The 17723-nt window shown below is 51.0% G+C and overlaps 1 protein-coding gene across 3 annotated transcripts in view; it reads left to right on the plus strand.

Annotated features, from left to right (window-relative positions):
• Nucleotides 1–7602: 7602 nt before the first annotated feature.
• SLC6A4 (solute carrier family 6 member 4) overlaps nucleotides 7603–17723 on the plus strand; it is a 40795-nt gene continuing 30674 nt past the window's right edge. For all 3 annotated transcript variants that reach the window (XM_008997142.4, XM_035300889.3, XM_035300890.3), the window contains exon 1: nucleotides 7603–7994. The gene's annotated coding sequence lies outside the window, so the exon portion shown is untranslated. The remainder of the gene's footprint in view (nucleotides 7995–17723) is intronic.

Genomic DNA, 17723 nt, shown 5'->3' on the forward strand with positions numbered 1-17723 from the left:
TCTCCTGCCTCAGCCTCCCGAGTAGCTGGGATTACAGGCGTGTGCCACCATGCCCAGCTAATTTTTTGTATTTTGAGTAGAGACGGGGTTTCACCATGTTGACCAGGATGGTCTCGATCTCTTGACCTCGTGATCCACCCCCCTCAGCCTCCCAAAGTGCTGGGATTACAGGTGTAAGCCACCGCGTTGGCTAGCTGCAGCTAATTGGGAAGAGGATTTGTGTGCAGATGGGAAGCCCTCCACATAATCTTTCCTGGATATTGTTTGAATACTCGGTGCTTTTCCCTCTGCCTCTGGCTGACTCTTCTAGAAAAACTAGTTGGGTAGCACATCTTGAAGTGGACAGAATGAGTTCTGCAGCCATCTTTCAGGCTACCCCATGACAGCCGTTCGTTTTTTTTTTTTTAGACAGAGTTTCGCTCTTGTTACCCAGGCTGGAGTGCAATGGCGCGATCTTGGCTCACCACAACCTCCACCTCCTGGGTTCAGGCAATTCTCCTGCCTCAGCCTCCTGAGTAGCTGTGATTACAGGCATGCGCCACCATGCCCAGCTAATTTTTTGTATTTTTAGTAGAGACGGGGTTTCACCATGTTGACCAGGATGGTCTCGATCTCTTGACCTCGTGATCCACCCGCCTCGGCCTCCCAAAGTGCCGGGATTACAGGTGTGAGCCACCGCGCCCGGCCCCAGCCGTTCGTTTTTTAAAAATCAGCTGCTGTGCAGAAGGCTAGAGGCAGGGTGGCTATTTGGTGGAGAGTATGGGAGGGTGCTTGACTTAGAATTGCAGCATCCCTGCATCTCACCTGGCAGAGACCTTATGGGTTAACCTAGTCCAAATTCTCCAAAACGAGTGAGTCTTTTAAGTTCTACTTGCACACATTCAATGACAGGAACACAGCCTCTCACAGTGGCCCTGCCCATCTCTCCAGACTCGACTTACTCCTCTTATATACTCTGCTTCAGCCAATCACTGACCACTTCCCACCCCGTCTTCACTTTGTCCCTCAGACACACCAAGCTCATCTGCCTCCTGCTGTTCCTTCTACCTCAAGCTCTTCCCTCGGGTGTGCACAGCTGGCTTCTCATTTGGGTCACGCCTTCAGTGTCAAGGCCATCTCTGAGCATCTTATCTAGGGAGCCAACTTCCTCCTCCCACTGCCTGTGCCACCTCCATGCCTGTCACTCTCTGTGCTCTTACGGGGTCTATCTTATTCACAGCACTTGACCACTTTCTGAAGGTAATAATGTATGTGTATTGTCTGTTTTCCCCAAAGTCAGTTACTCCCTGTCAGCTCCCGGGGGCGGGAACTTTGTCCTGCCTGTATTCTCAGTGCCTGGCTCCTAGGAAATACAGGATAGGCTAACACTTCGCACATTCTCCATTCTGACAGCTATAATTAATGAACAGTTTTTACACAGACCTGAAGTCAGCTTTGCTGTAACTTGCTCAGTAGGGACAAGTAGAACAAGAACAAAGTCCTGGGGATCTTTAGATTTCAACATTTAACATTAAGGTCCCGATTTCATTTCATGCAGGTGCCCAGCAGTGGGGAGAAGAGTCGGTAGGGAGAGAACCACGAGGCTCACCTGGCTTCCGCACTGCTTAAACCTTCTTTGTTTCAAATCTGCCCAACACAACGGGAAGAGCAGGGTTTGGACTCAGGTATGCTGGCCTTGCCACTCGGCAAGCATATGCGCTTACACCTGGCAAGTCTATAAATGTGGAGAAGCTACTCAACCTCCCCAAGCCTCAGTTTCCATTCAGATGATACTAAAATGTATTAAATATGAGAACTCACAGCCTGATAAGGAGGAAAACTAATTTAGTTTTTGGTAACATTTATAGTTATCCAAAAATAATACCAGTTTATATTGCATTATTTCCCACATGGCAGAAAAAGGACAAAAGATAATGCGTATAATGTGCCTAGGAGATGCTGAATAAATGGCAGCTTTTATTAAAAACCAGCTCTCATGGAGCTTCTTCAATGTGTCATGTGGTAGGCCCTCTGGGGGTTAAAATAATTCCCTTCTCTCCAACCAAATGTGTCATTTAGTTGGGAAAATAACATGTTTCTGCATGAACCAGTTGAAAAAGAAGGTGACTTGATATGAGATAGATCTGTCAGTAAACTCCATAGTACTTGTGAAGGGGCTTGAAGTTGGAGAAGGAAACCTGCTGACTGGTTTTAAAGTAACTTTTAACCACAGTGACCATAGACGTCAAGGGTGAGGGTGATCAGCTCACCAAGAAGAAGCTAAGGGAAGCCCTTCCTAGAGGCAGAGGCGCACGTTATCCTGGAGTTTGCTGAGGGGACAAAGAGCCACAGAGAGAGTGCGTGTCTTATAAACTTGAGCAGGAGGAAGGAAAATGGACACGGGATACAGAAGAGAGGATTGGCTTCCGAGCTGGGAGCAGAGAGCTTGAGTTCTAGACGGAGCTCTGGCTCTTTGATCAGATCCTGAGCAGAGCGTTGGACTTCACCTCTTGCCTCACAGCATCTTTACTAATAAATAAGAAAGTAAAACGTCCTCCTTCAGTGAACAGCAATGGTGATGTGTGATGTGGCTGCATTTGGGGAGGTAGCGCATCTGTTGTAACGTGGAGCTGAGCTCCTTCCAACTCTCTAGGGCTCCTCCCTCCTTTGTGAGAAGCTTGAGGCCCCTTAGAATATTTTTTTCCTTCCCTTCTCTTTTGTTTTCCCTCCCTCCCACCCTTACCCCTTTCTTTCTTTGTCTTTTATAATTCAATGCTTTTCTTAAAAAGTTTCATAAAAATACCACCTGGACATGGCAAATGTCTGAATAGTAAAGTAGGCTAGCAGGCTACACAGTGGAGGGAAGTGGGTTTCCCTCCACCCTAGTGTCCTCTCCCTCCAAGGTACCTACTGTTCCCAGTTTCTTGTGTGCGCTCACAGATTTCAATACACATATCAGTCCCCACGCCTTGCCCCCAACACATTGGAGAAGCGCCTGTTCTATGCATCTTTCCTCCATTTACAATAAATCTTGAGAACTTCCCCAGATCAGCCCATAGACAACTGCCTTACTCTTTTTACCTGCTACATGGTACTCCATTGGTGGATACGCCACTGGGTCCCTGGTGTTACGGCACTAAATCTGGTAAGACTCAGAGGCATTTCCTAACCATTCAATGCCCGTGTGTACATTTATGGAGTCTGCTGTTAGCCCACAGAGTGGTAGGTGTTGAGGCGTGGAGAGAGGAAGCACCCTGTCCCTTGGGAACCCAGAGCCTGGGAAATTCAGAGAGGGACCAATGTGCTCCAACAGCTCTGTGTGTGTCCAGGGCCATGGGGCCCTCCCTGGTTCTCTGTGCTTCTGGTGTCAACATCTCCACCAAGGTGGAAGGGTGCCCTCCAGAGCATGGCCCTGGCTGATGGAGTCAGGGAAGGGAGTCCCCTAGGGAGGAAGGAGAAATCATAAATCCTGGCTCACAGAGATCGCAGATAGAGTGTGGGGTAGTCACAATATCTGTAAAGTCTGGGGTGTCCCCTACACCCTGATTTCTCCTCATGTGTGAGTATCCTTCAAACTGGGCCTTTCCATATCAGCCACTCCCACCTTTTCCCCTCTTTTAGAAAAAATTATCCATGAAGTCTGAATACACAGTGAGGTAAACAAGGGTAGCAACCAAAACTGACATTGATGGTCCATGGTGGAAGCAAATCCTGCCTTGGAGGTGCCACTGAACATGAACACAGAGTCACCAAAACCATGCCAGGTCCCACGACAAACCGGGGTGTCCGGGAAGCGCTGCTGGGGATGGAGCAAGACGACACTCTAAGGACTGAATACTGTCAGCATTTTCCTGGGCCTGAGGAAAAGCCCACAAGGAGGGTTGGGCCTCCTTCTTCCGGTATTGTATAAACAGGGCAGAGGCTGGACAGACAGATGGCACCGAGGGCTTCCGGAGGGAGAGCCTGGGATTCCATGGCTTGTCCTGGCTGGCTCCAGAGGGGACTCATTGCTGGCCTTTGAGACTTCCCGGAAGTGGGTTTTCTGGGTGGTATTTGGGGCAGGTGTAAATATTTACATGCTCCTTACCCTTCAAAGCGAAAGCCTGTGTTTATTCTGAGCTCCAGAGCAGGTTCTAAGCCCCATTATATTTGGGCTCAAGCAGGTGAACAAAAAAAAAGTATTGCTCTGCGGTGATTCCTTGGCAGCTTCTTCCCAGCTGCCCAGGACCTGTTGCTCTTGCCATCTCCATGGCTGTCCCCATACACCACCAGCACCAAGCTTTGCGGTGCCGCTGGGTTTCCGGCTCACCTTCCTTCCCTGCGGCCACCTGCTGACACCTGCATTCACATTCTAAGGAACTCCTCAGTCCCCAACCACCTGACACTCCCCCACTGTTACCTGCAGCCCATGCTGGTCACAGCCTTTAGATCCTCTCCCACTCCCCACCCCCAAACTCTTGCTTCCTTCCTGCCATGCCCAGGGCTCCCTCCTGCCTTCCATGCCCAGGACAGCACCTCCCAGCCTCCCCAGGTCTCTGGGGCAGAGGCTGTGCCTTCTTATGCGGTCAGGCTCATGTCACAAAGGAGTGGCCCAGAGGGAGGGCAGGCACAGGTGCGGGGCTTCTCCTTCCTGGTGGTAGACACTGAAGCCTGTCCACCTGAACTGAAGGTCGGGAGGGGCAGTTGAGTGACCCCCAGGCCCAGGCAGGGGAACAGGGCACAGGGTCAGAGGATCCTCCCAAGAGAGGGAGTGGGAGGCCAGGGAATGACAGGGCACTGGAGGCGAAGAGTGTCAGAAGCAGGACACAGTGGGGCTGCTGGAGGTCAGGGGAAGAGGGGCTGGTTCTGTGGAGGTGAGGACCTGCAGGTGGACCTGTCCTCTCTGTGGGATGGTGCTCAGGGCAGGAGGAAGAGAAACATCTCTTTAGAGAGAGGGGGACAGTCTGGACCAGTTGTGTTCCGACTCTGCCAGGGAGGCAGGGGAAACCAGGGGGAATGGGGGAACCAGGGAGGCAGGGGAATGGGGGCGGGGTGGGGGGGGAACCAGAGGGAGGCTGTCTGTGTAATTCTAATGTCTCTTGCTAATAGTGCCAAGAGGGGAGGAGACGGAACCACCCGGCCAGAGAGATGGATCTCCCCTTGGGGGAAGGGCCTGCAAGGAGTTGGCCCCTTCACCACCCACAGCTGAGCAGTGCCCACTGAGATCATCCTCCCTACTTCACAGACAGAGGCACAAAGACCAGACAGCTTGAGGTTAAGGAGCTCAGCCAAGCCCACACGACAATACAGGGTGGGAGCTGTGATTTAACTCAGGTCCACAGGGGGCCCACTCTCTAGGCAGCGCCCAGCCTGGAGCAGGCAGTGCCATATTGAGGGGCTGGGCGCTGGGCAGGAATGGATGTTCAGCTAGAACGAGTCTAAAAGAAAGGCCAGGAGTGGTGAGGTCACGTTCATGAGACTGCACGGTTAGGAAGTGTTAAGAAGTCACACTGGATGGACCGGGTGGAGACGAGGGCCTTGGTGGCCAAGCGCTGAAGTCACCCCTGCTGCCATCCTCCACTTTGATGCCTCTGCCCAGCACCTCTGCCCCGCTCCTCTGCTCTCCTGGAAAGGGAACCTTATGTTTTTTGTTGCCCTTGCCTATACAGCACAAACATGTTCACTTAAGTGGAACATTGGAGGCAGCAGACAACCGTGTTCATCTGAAAGGAGGAGCCCCCACCCCCATGCAGTCGCTGCCCCCAGAATAAAATTCCCAAGCTTGTTGGGGAATCCCCACTAGGCATTGCTACTCTGAATGCCAGCAGCACCTAACCCTCCTAACGTCCCTGCTGCACTCTTCCCTTCACCCCCCACCCCCCGCACCCTCCCAGCATACCCCCTGCAACTCTCCCATCATTCCCTCTGCACCCCTCCCAGCATTCCCCCTGCACCCTCCCAGCATCCCTCCTCCCCTCTGCACCCCTCCCAGCATTCGCCCTGCACCCTCCCAGCATCCCCCTTCACCCCTCCCTTCGTCCCCCCTGCATCCTCCCAGCATCCCCCTGCACCCCTCCCAGCATCCCCCCTGCATCCTCCCACCCCTCTGCACCCCTCCCAGCATCCCCCCTGCACCCTCCCAGCAACCTCCCTCCCCCCGGAACCCCTCCCAGCATTCCCCTGCACCCCTCCAGCATCTCCCTTGCCCCAGACGTCGCCCCTGCACCCCTCCAGCATTCCCCTTGTGCCCCCCAGAATCTCCCTTATACCTCTCCCAGCATCCCCCCCGTAACCCCTCCCAGCATCCCCCTGCACCCCTCCAGCATCTCCCTTGCCCCTAGACGTCACCCCTGCACCCGTCCAGCATTCCCCTTGTGCCCCCCAGATCTCCCCTATACCTCTCCCAGCATCCCCTTGCACCCTCTCAACATCCACCTGCCAGTGGATGTTGATACTGGGGTGCACCCTCCCAGTATCCCCACTGCACCCCTGGCATCCCCCCCGCACCCCTCCAGCATTCCCCTCGCACCCTCCCAGTATCCCCCTGCATCCCAGGCTCCAAGCCTCCCGCCCACCTTGCGGTCCCCGCCCTGGCGTCTAGGTGGCACTAGAATCCCGTGCTGACTCCTCCCGCTGGGAGCCGCCCTCGCCTGCCCATGGTTGTCCAGCTCCGTCCCTCTATATGCTGAGCCCAACCGGCTGCACAGTTTTCAGGGGTCAGTTCCTCCAAGTAAAAGGGGCTGTGGCTTCCCTGGAGCTGCAGACTTGTCATTGCTTTTTTCTTTCTGTCTTCTACTTCCTATGGTTCTTGGCCTCCTCTTGGGGAGAGGTAGAGGAGCCCTCTCCTCTCCGCCTCAGGGACAACCCAAAGCAAGTACTGCATGTGCTCTTTTAAAAGTTTTAAATAATTTTAGCAAAAGGATATTAACATTAAATCAATTTTTAAACTTTTTGAAAAAAGTATCAAAACAACATGCACGTGGTTCAAAACAGTAGGCTCCTCTTGGGCCCTTTCAGATAATTCAAACTGTCACTCAGGCTGGAGTGCCACGGCTCACTGCAGCTTCGACCTCCCGGGCTCAGCTGATCCTCCCACCTCAGCCTCCTGAGTAGTAGCTGGGACTACAGCGCGGGCAACCACACCCAGCTAATTAAAAAAAAATTCTAAGAGATGGGGTCTTGCTGTGTTGCCCAGGCTGGTCTTGAACTCCTGGGCTCAAGCGATCCTCTCGCCTCAGCCTCCCAAAGCACTGTGCTCTGTTTTGACGCTGCTTTGAACTGTAGCTGGTTAAAAAATGAGAACCAGTTCTTCATTCCTTCATTCTGCAAGTATTTATTGTGAGGCTCTGGGGACGGAGAGGAATTACACAAGGGCCTCTACGCCGAGCTCACATCCCAGCGGGGCAGTCAGAGAAACCCGTGGGTACCACGTGTTGTTACGTCCCAGGAAGAAAGGGAGAGCAGGTTTCAGGATGGGGCCATGGGGAGGTGTCAGGGGTCAAGAGAGATGGCTGGGAGGAAGCTCCACAAGCAGAACCCTACACGCGGTCCAAGAAGGGTGCCGGCAGGGGAGGCGCATACCCGCCCCTTTGTGTAGCCTCCCCCTTCCCTCAAAGTTAAAGAGCAGGAAAGTCAGGATTCCTCGCTGGCCCTGCCCTGCCGAATGCTCCGCGCTCCGCTCCTGCCTGCGAGCTTGTGTGTATCGGGGGTCCCTCCCCTCCCCGCGCTGGGATCCGGCGCGCACCCCGCCCCGCAGCGCGGCCCCTCCCGGGCGAGCGCACCCCCATCCATTCAGCTGGAGCGCCGAGCCGCGGCCGCGGGGAAGCATTAAGTTTACTCGCCTCAAAGTGACGCAAAAATTCTTCAAGAGCTCTTTGGCGGCGGCTATCTAAAGATCGGACCATGTGAGGGGCCGCGGGTACAAATACCGCCGCGCCGGCGCCCCTCCGCACAGCCAGCGCCGCCCGGTGCCTCGAGGGTGCGAGGCCTGACCACCTCCCCAGCCCGGGACCAGCCTCCGCCTGGCAGTCCGGCAGGTGGGTCCGCTTTTCCTCTCCGCCTCGAACCCACGCTTCTTCCAGAACTTCTTCCCTGTCTTGGGAAGGGGGAGAGAGCCACTGCGCCCCACTGCCCGGCGAGGAGGCGAGGAGGCGAGGACGAGCGTGCATCCCAGGGGTGGGCGCCGGATCCTACCCCATACGACCTCCACGCTCAGCAAGAGCCAGAGCTGAAGCGGACGGGCCAGGGTGGGGCGGGGGACAAGGAGCGTGGAATGCACGAGGGGGCCTTGGGGGGCGGGCGTGGGGGGCTCCTTTGTCTGTTGTTAGAGGGGCTTTGCAACCTCTTGAGGACCCGCGAAAGAGGTCTTAAACAGGGTATTGAGCAAAATGCTGTCCTGCACTTTGGGAAGAGTTGCTTTCGTTTCAACCCTTGGTTTATGTTTAATCTTTACTTTGCTGACATCGCGTGCCTGTGGCTTTATGCAAAGGGAGAGTTCTGGTTGACACAAATGCCCAGATAGCTAGAGAAATCAATGAGTGGCGCTTAAGTGGGCCAAGTCTCTGTGGCTTGGGTGGTTTCACTGTCAGAGCAGAGGAGCGCTCAGACACCACGGGCCATTCAGAATTTATGTGAAACTCCAACTCCAGCGACTGTGCTCCGTGGTTGAAGGCTTTGATCATCATTTGCTTGAAAATTGTGTACATTCAGATTTATTTTTGAACAAAAAAAAAAAATGCTCTCTGGAGCTCAAGACTGGATTTGGGTCTTGGGCTAAGGAGTAAATTTTCTTTTGAACTGGGGCTTTTCCATGTTGAATTGTACCTTTTCCGTTTGGGACTCTAAAGAATTTGAAAAGGGGTAGAATTTCTGAATCAGACATTATAAAGACTTTGTGTATATGTTTTTACGATCAATTTTGTCCAGAAAAGTGAACCAGGTCAATGGATTATTTATGAACCTGCTAGCTAACTCTCATCATAGGAAGATGAGATCAAATATTTAATGTGTTTTGCCTTCAGTGACATAGGAAAACTGTCTTAAGAAGGAGTCATTGGGACTTGTGTTTAATGAAACAGAACTGTGGGCAGCGTCAGTGTTGGGTTTTTAGGAGCATAGGGAGCACACAGCTTTGACTCTGTCCCGTGACTTGCTTCTGTGTGGAGCCATTGAGACCCGAAGGTTTGGGTTTTCCTGCCACACACTCTGGGGTGGCGGTGACCTATCCAGCATGGATGAGAGGCAGGTTCTTACTAGGTTTGTGCAAACTGAGCAAGCCATTTGGGGCATGGGTTTTTCTCTTTTCTTTCTTTCTTTTTCCCACTATAGAACAGATTGAAACTGCTTCACAATTAATAAAAAGTCCTCTCAACACTCTGGTGATCCATCTAAGACCTTTCAGAGATGTAACCACCAGCACAGATAATCAAATCCATTTGTTTTCGATCTTGTTGTTTGAGAAATAGATATACTAGGAGTGGGGTAGAGGGAATAATGTTGATGTTTTAATGGAATCCGAAAGACCTCAGAAATTCCTCTTGGGGGATGTGTAGAGTCGTCTGAGCATTTTGATGAAACTCGGAGAGGCATGTTGAAGAGTGTCGCAAATGGGTGAGGTGCCAGAGGAATGGGGATGCCTGGCTGGAGAGGGGCGTAGGAGCCTGGAGCAGGCTCTTTTCTATAGCACGTTTGCTTCACAGACACCCTGGATGTCCCCTGCCAAACAGAAACACAGGTAACTCCAGAAATTAAGCCTGTACATGGCAGCTCCTTCTCCTTCCTACTTGTTAATGAATGGTGTAATTGGAGAGAACATAGAAGCCAGGGCTTCCTGAAGAAGATTAATTTTAACTTGGCTTCATGAATCAACAGGATATGGTCATGACTTGACTTTTTCTGAAGATGCCCAGACAGCCAGAGCAAAAACTGTACAGTTATTTTTGGTTGTTGTTGAGAAGGTAACTCAATACCTTAGTTATTCCCAGTAACACGTCAGCTCCTCGCGGTTGTCAGCTCTAAATCAGGGGCTGTGGGGAGGCCTGCCTAACACGATGTCCACGTCCCCTCCAACTCACCCTGCAACTGTGACCCTAACCTCTCCGCTTTAAGAAAGCAGGAGTTGAAATGATGGTGCAAAAATGCCTGAGAGCTGGTACTCTCTACCCAGATATCACCTTCAAAGCAGGGTCTCCTGGGGGTCTCCTCGGGTTTCACTCTAAGGCAGAGGCTTGGCACACTCTGGAAGCTTTGCACACATGTAAATTAAGCCTGCAGATTAACCCCACCCAACCAACAGGGGCCCAATAACCCCATTCCCAGCTGCCCAAATGCCCTTTGCAAGACGCCCTGGGTGTGGTGCGGTAGAAATGGCCCCAGGCAGCCCAAATTTGGGCTGCACCGATTTCCCGGTCCAGTCCCTGGGCTGCCGACAGCCGCCTCTACTCCCCTGAGGTTTGTGGTGTTCCAAGGAACAGATCTGGGTGTGGAGCGAAACATCTCATAAAAGCGCCCGTTTCTCCGCACTTGGGGCAAGGGAGGCAGACTCCCCTGATCTTACAGGGGCTTCGTTTCTGGGCTTACCTGGGCAAATGACATTCCAAGGAAGGAAAACTGCCATCTTTCTAGGAGGGACCCAGGTGGAAAACAGATGAAGCTAGCCTGTCACAGAAACCTGGCATCAATGATCTTCCCTGAGCAGAGAGGCAAATTGCTCTTCTAGGGTGAGCATGGCTCCACTGTCGGCCAACACAGCCCCGAATTTCCAGGTGGAGCTCACTGTGCTGACTTGGGCCCACATTCAGAAATGTTGGTCTGTGGCACCGTCTCTGCAGGAGCTGTCTCCTTCAACCTGACTTTTGGTCGCTCTGGGTGACTGGGAAGATGAATGCTCATTTATTGAATGTCAGCAACACGCTTTTAAATGGGAGCGAGTGTTTTCCCAGCCCTGTGTCTAATGAGGTGACAAACTGAGTAGTGATAAAGCGGGTGTAAGGCAGTCTGACTGCCTTATTATTATTTCCTCTTTCCTTTGGCCCCCGTGGAACCTGGCAGCAGCTCCCTGCTTCCATCCCAAACCTGAAGCAAGGGTATTTGTGAATGGGATTTAAGCCTCAGGCTCTTTAGCACCCAGGACTGGACGGACCTCCATTAACCCCAGAAGCCCCTGGACTGCAAAAGGAGAGAAGCACCCCAGTGATGTGAGACACAGAGGCAGTGTCCCAGGGCCTTCAGGCACTGACAGATGCAGTAGTGGGGTCTCCTGGGATGGTGAGGTCCAGTCTTTCAGTCATTCTTTAAGGTAGGGAGGGTAGAGGTGACAGGAGGGGATGTGACCAGGCCAGGTGGTGATCTGGGCAAGTGCTTCTCAGCCAAGTTGGGGACACGGCAAGCCTGTTGTGTGCTTCGGGAGAGCCCAGAGCCCTAGGCTGGGTGAGCAGCCGGTGGGAGGCCGGGAGGGAGCAAGTGTGTGGGCCTTTGCCATCTTGGGTTTTGGTGTGATCTTTCTGTGTATATCCCAGGAAAAAAGAGCATTTCATTTCCTTTGTTACTGAACTGTTGAATAAAATAAGCTGATTTGTTTTCTTTAAGGGAACTTTTTATTCTAACTAAGGGGCCAAGAATTAGAGAGAGGGAGACCCAGAAGGACAGGGGCACGTCCTGAGGACAAAGCCAGGCCTAGAACATAAGTCTCTTGTACTTTTGCTCTCTTCTCCTCTCTCCCTAATGGTGGGCACGTCATCTTTTTTTTTTTTTTTGTGAGATGGAGTCTTGCTCTGCTGCCCAGGCAGGAGTGCATGCAGTGGCACGATCTCGGCTCACTGCAACCTCCACCTCACAGGTTCAAGCAATTCTCCTGCCTCAGCCTCCCAAGTAGCTGGGATTACAGGCATGCACCACCACACCCAGCTAATTTTTGTATTTTTAGTAGAGACGGGATTTCACTGTGTTAGCCAGGCTGGTCTCGAACTTCTGACCTAATGATCCACCTGCCTCAGCCTCCCAAAGTGCTGGGATTACAGGCTCAAGCCACCGTGGCTGGCCAGCATGTCGTCTTTAAAAGGCAAATTCAATTAGCTGGACCTTTCCTTTGTTTCAGAGGAGAGGAGCTGGCGGAGGAACAGGGAGGGAGGAGCCTGGAGGGGAGAGGGGAGAGAGGCTCTTCTGGCCGGCAGGGAGCTTTGGCTGACTGGAAGTTTCCCAGCTCTGGCTGAGGGCTAGAATTATTTTTTCTTTTGAAAAATTTCAACTGAAAAATCAGAGATGTGGTCCATTTTCACCAGTTAACATTTTGCCAATTTGTGTACAAAGCCACTCTAATAATGCATTTATCTAATTTTGCATATGCAGTATATATATAATTAGATATGTATAACACATAAGATCATTAATATAATTATCCCGTACATATATATTCATATATATATAGTTGAACCTTTGAGAGTTTGCAGACTTCTAGATACTTCTTCCTTAAATACTTCAACATACATTTCCAACAAACAAGGACCTTCTTGTACATAACTGCAGCCCCATTTTCACCCTGGGGAAGCTGAACATGGCTACAATACCATTATTGCATCTACAGCTCATATTCCAATTTCCCCACTGTCTCAAGGATGCCCTTTTTAGCCTACAGGGTTACTTTGTGAGACTGTAAACTCCTCAAGTCAGAAGTTTTTTCTTTTTCTTTTCTTTTTTTTTTTTTTTGAGACGGAGTTTCGCTCTTGTTACCCCAGCTGGAGTGCAATGGTGCGATCTCGGCTCACCGCAACCTCCGCCTCCTGGGTTCAGGCAATTCTCCTGCCTCAGCCTGCCGAGTAGCGGGGATTACAGGCGCGCGCCACCATGCCCAGCTAATTTTTTGTATTTTGAGTAGAGACGGGGTTTCACCATGTTGACCAGGATGGTCTCGATCTCTTGACCTCGTGATCCACCCGCCTTGGCCTCCCAAAGTGCTGGGATTACAGGCTTGAGCCACCGCGTCCAGCCCAGAATTTTTTTCTTGCTATCATCTCTGTGCATATCTGAGAACTAGACTGGTACAATGATGTGTAAGGATGAACTGATTTTTCACGAATGTCCTCAACTGTATGACTCATGGTAAAGCACATCTCAGAAATTTTTAACCTAAGAGTATAGGCACCTTTGATCAGCAACACCCAAACTGCAAACACCTCGCAGCTGAAGAGGGGTTCCCACATGGTGGCCTCTGCACCTCCCTCTCCACCTGGATGCTCCCCCTCCTCCAGCAGCCTCACAGCTGACCTTGCCTCTCCTCACCCTCCTTGCCCCACCGAGATAAATGGCCAGTTCCCGCCTCCTTTCCCTTCTCCACTCCCATCTTATCTTGTCGTTCCACTTCAGACCCCTTTCTCCCCACTTCCCTCATCCACCTTGCCCAGCTGCCACAGGGAAATCCACCCTTACTCCATAGCACCCTGTCCCTGGGGCTGTTTGCCGTTTTTCCCGCTTCTCCCTGTCTTGGGTCCCTCTGTGGGCCCAATCATGTCTGTTTTACACAAAGGTAATCTTAGTAATATACGCATATAAAGGAAAAAGAAAAGCTGTGTTTGGACATGTTCCCACGTGTTTTATCTTGATTTCTATTTATTGCACAATTTGCATTTATTGCACCAGTAAAGAAGTGTTTAGAAGATGTAAGTGACTCTCCTAATCCTGCTGAATCGAACACATCACCTGCTTTGAGTTTCTCGAGTCCCTTTCCCAGACTCATCCAGATTTAGACACACTACGGTAACAACGCAAAAGCAGTTTTGTTTTCTGCAGAAACTTATAGGCTGTGAAATTAAGTGGCACAAGCAATTCATGTCATCAACTTCTAAAAAACTTGGGCCTGGCACAGTGGCTCATGCCTGTAATCCCAGCACTTTGGGAGGCTGAGGCAGGAGGATTTCTGGAGTCCAGGAGTTCGAGACCAGCCTGGGCAACATAGCGAGACCTCGTCTCTACTATATATTTTAAAATTGAACAACAAACAAACAAAACTAAAGACCTTAAAAGTGCCTAAAAAACACCTCAATGGAATCTGTACAAGAATCTCCCTGTTCCTTGTTCTTCTTTTTTTTTTTTGTATTTACACTATTTTTTTTTTAGTGTCATTTTTATTATAAAGTTGGGGGTTACATGTGCAGGTTTATTACTGGGTGTATTGTGGGACACTGAGGTTTGGTCTTGTTTTGATTCCATCACCCAGATAGTGAACATGGAGCCCAATAGGAAGTTTTCAGCCACCCCGTCCTCCTCTGGAGTCTTCACTGTGTATTGTTCCTATCTTTATGTCTGTGTGAACCCAAGATTTAGCTCCCACTTATAAGTGTTTCCTTTCCTTAAATTTAGTTTTTCTTAAGAACCAAAAAGAAGGGTAAAATAAAGAACTTCAGATCAGTCTCATTGTGAACCCACTCCTCACCCCACGCTGTCGGGTAGCACTTAACACTGTGTGCTACAGCTTTCATTTCAGAAGTTTTCATTTATCACATTTATTTCTGTGGGTAGGAAATATATGCCAAGTTCCAAACCACCAGCTCACAGATGAACATTGGAGCCCAGGCCACTGATGGGCGTGCCTGCTGGTGCTTGTCTCAAAGTCTGAAAGCCCAACCTGGGCTCTGTAATCCTCGGCATCAGTCTCTTCCAGTCCATAGTCCATGAAAATGATTATTAAGGCAGCCATCCTCCTCTTCCCCAAGATGCACAGCCCATCTTCATGATGGGTGTGGCAGGGAGGGGCGGGGCCCTTTAGAAGAGAACCTGATCCCATTTGACTTAACTCCAGGGAGGAGAGAAAGAGCAGGACCTCACATGGGACTCATATCTGTTGGCACCTTTGCTCGCCCAGGAGAGCTGAAACCAGCCCTGTGTGCTGACAGCTGTACAGGGCATGCTCCAGTCTGCAAGTATTTTTTTTTTTCTTTTTCTCTTTTCTGAGACAGAGTCTTGCTCTGTTGCTGAGGCTGGAGTGCAATGGTGTGCTCTTGGCTCACCCCAACCTCTGCCTCCTGGGTTCAGGCAATTCTCTTGCCCCAGCCTCCCGAGTAGCTGGGACTACAGGCTCATGCCACCACATCCAGCTAATTTTTGTATTTTTAGTAAAGGCAGGGTTTCACCATGTTGGTCAGGCTGGTCTCAAACTCCTGACCTCGTGATCCATCTGCCTCGGCCTCCCAAAGTGCTGGGATTACAGGCGTTAGCCACCACGCCTGGCCCAGTCTGCAAGTATCTGGACACAGGGACATGTAGCCACGGCCCTGCTTCCAGGGGCACATGAAGCAAATGTACATAAAAGGATAACCAATGATGCCTGGTAATCAATGGTGAGTGACAAATGAGAATTGAGTAGAAAGAGCGCATCTTGGGCTGGGGTGGTGAGAGGAGGTGGATAGAAGCTTATGCTAGGCCGTGGAGGGTGCAGGATGATTAGAGGAAGGGAAGGTACAGGGTGGGGTTGCACATGGCACTGTCTGTGCCTGCTGGCCCCTGAGTAACCTGTGGTGCTTGTTGAAAATGCAGATCCCTGAGCACCCACGTGGATCTCTTGAATTAAAATCTCTGGGAGAGCAGCCCACATGTCTGTTTCCCAGGTGACCCTAAGCCACTGACTGAGGTCACTGAGAGGACCAACCATGACCCAGTGAGGCCTGTGCTGGGAGCCAGAGATCACTTAGGTCCTGAGTCTTGTGGGCCTCAGTTTCCCTGACTAGAATGTGAAGTAGAAAGGCAGAATGGGCTGCGATGTGTGGTGGTGCTAGTGACATCAACTCACTGCCATTTATTGATGCTTTCCCTGTGCTAGACGCTGAGTTAAGCATTTGTCATACTTTAATTCCCACGACAGCCTTCAGGAAGCAGTGATTTTAACACACTGCTCTTACACAAAGGGAAATGGAAGCTAAGAGAGGTTAAGTGACCTACTCAAAGTCACACAGCCAGTCAGCGGTGGATCAGGGATTCCAGTGCAGATCTGAGGCAGAAAGGAGAGGTGTGTGTGGGTTGTGAACACAAGACCTGTTGGGCTTGGCTGTTTACGTTCACTGGGTGTGGGGGGGCTGTTCATGTCTGTCTATGCCAAATTCATTTCCTTCTAGTAAAGTCAAAATAAATGATCCAGTGTTCTTTTTGCCAGCCTCTGGGGGGATTTTAACTCCATCACAAGGGGCAAATCCTCTAGATTTTATAGTCTGTGTAGAGAGAAGCCCAGGGCTATCTTCTGTCAGGCAGGGAAAGTTCTGGATGGAGATTCTTTTCCTTTCTCGTGGTAACTGGCCCAAATGGCCCTGAGGATTTTATCCTATTTAATTCATCTCCAAAAACTTAAACCAGGCCGGGTGCAGTGGATCAGGCCTGTAATCCCAGCACTTTGGGAGGCCGAGGCAGGAGGATCGCTTGTAGGCCAGGAGTTCAAGACCAGCCTGGGAAACGTGGTGAAACCCCATCTCTGCAAAAATTTAGCTGTGTGTGGTGGCACATGGCTGTAAGCTCAGCTACTTGGGAGGCTGAGGTGGGAGGATCCCTTGAGCCCGGGAGGTTGAGGCTGCAGAGAGCTCTGATGGTGCCACTGCATTCCAGCCTGGATGACAGAGAAAGACCCTGTCTCTTTAAAAAACAAAACAGCAAAACAAAACAAAACAAAAAACAACTAAATTGTCTGACTCTCATATAAGGAATCCTTAGGATAAGGAGATGGCTGTGATAGTGGAGTACATTTCTACCCTTTTTGTCCAAAAAACAAGCAGATTTTCTCTACCCTCTTCATTTCTATCATGGAATCTCTTTACTTTATTGGAAAGGCAAGCCAGGAGTGCCTATGGCTTCTGACCTGTACCCCCATGACCCTGCACACTCTGAGAACACAGCAGTGCCCTCAGCAGATGTAAATGTGAGCTCCCATTTTACACTGTGGAGCCTGCAAGGAAGGATCAGCTAACAGCCAAGGTCCTGTGACAGAAGCTGTGCAATAGCAGCAAAAGAAGACTTAAAGCCTGGGGGCAGCTGTGGCGCAAAACCCGTGAGCCATCTCAACACGCCGCGGAAGCCAGCGGCAACCTCTGTTACCTCGTCTCCAGAAGCATCGTGTTTTTCCTAGCAGTAGTCGGTCTTCCTTTTCAGATTTTGGGCTTGGCCTGTGGACTCCATGCAGGCAGGACTGTGCTCACCTTGTTTCTTCCTTTCTTTTCTTTTTTGAGACAGAGTCTTACCCATAGACCAGGCTGGAGTGCAGTTCCGCTCACTGCAACCTCTGCCTTCTGGGTTCAGGCAATTCTCGTGCATCACGCTTCTGAGTAGCTGGGAGGACAGACATGCACCACCACGCCCAGCTAACCTTTGTATTTATTTATTTATTTTGAGACAGTTTCCCCCTTGTCGCCCAGACTGGAGTGCAGTGGCTCAATTTTGGCTCACTGCAACCTCTACCTTCTGGGTTCAGGCAGTTCTCCTGCCTCAGCCTCCCGAGTAGCTGGGATTTCAGGCATGCGCCACCACACCCAGCTAATTTTTACATTTTCAGTAGAGATGATGTTTCACCATGTTGGCCAGACTGGTCTCAAACTCCTAACCTCAAGTGATCTGTCCGCCTCAGCTTCCCAGAGTGCTGGTATTACAGGCGTGAGTCACCTGGCCTGGCCTGCCTGCCTTGTTTCTGAGGAGACAGGATGTCTTTGCTGAAGGAGCGTTCTCCATGGAGAGGGCCAGATTCCATGCTCACTGATTTGGGTGGCACCAGCGTTCAGTAATTCCCATCACCACTGGTA

This window comes from Callithrix jacchus, chromosome 5 (assembly GCF_049354715.1).
Source record: "Callithrix jacchus isolate 240 chromosome 5, calJac240_pri, whole genome shotgun sequence".
NCBI lineage: Eukaryota > Metazoa > Chordata > Mammalia > Primates > Cebidae > Callithrix > Callithrix jacchus.